Genomic DNA, 463 nt, shown 5'->3' on the forward strand with positions numbered 1-463 from the left:
GAGGAGCTTACAGGAGGCCATGGGCACCCGACTGGATTTTAGTACTGCTTTCCACCCCCAGAGTGATGGGCAGTCTGAGCGTACCATCCAGACCCTTGAAGATATGTTGAGGGCCTGTGTGATTGATTACCAGGGCAGTTGGCCACAGTTCTTACCGATGGCGGAATTTGCCTATAATAACAGCTATCACGCAAGTATTCAGATGGCACCGTTTGAAGCCCTTTATGGCAGAAAGTGCAGATCACCCCTTCATTGGAGCGAAGTGGGAGAAAGGTTAGTTTTGGGTCCAGATGTACTACAAGAGGCTGAAGTTAAAGTTCGACTTGCGCGAGAGCGTCTACTGACAGCACAAAGTCGACAAAAGAGTTATGCGGACAAACGTCGGCGAGAATTGGAATTTCAAGTTGGTGATCATGTATTCCTAAAGGTCTCCCCGACGAAAGGAGTTAAGAGATTTGGCATT

Source organism: Ananas comosus, linkage group 11, assembly GCF_001540865.1.
Source record: "Ananas comosus cultivar F153 linkage group 11, ASM154086v1, whole genome shotgun sequence".
Lineage (NCBI taxonomy): Eukaryota > Viridiplantae > Streptophyta > Magnoliopsida > Poales > Bromeliaceae > Ananas > Ananas comosus.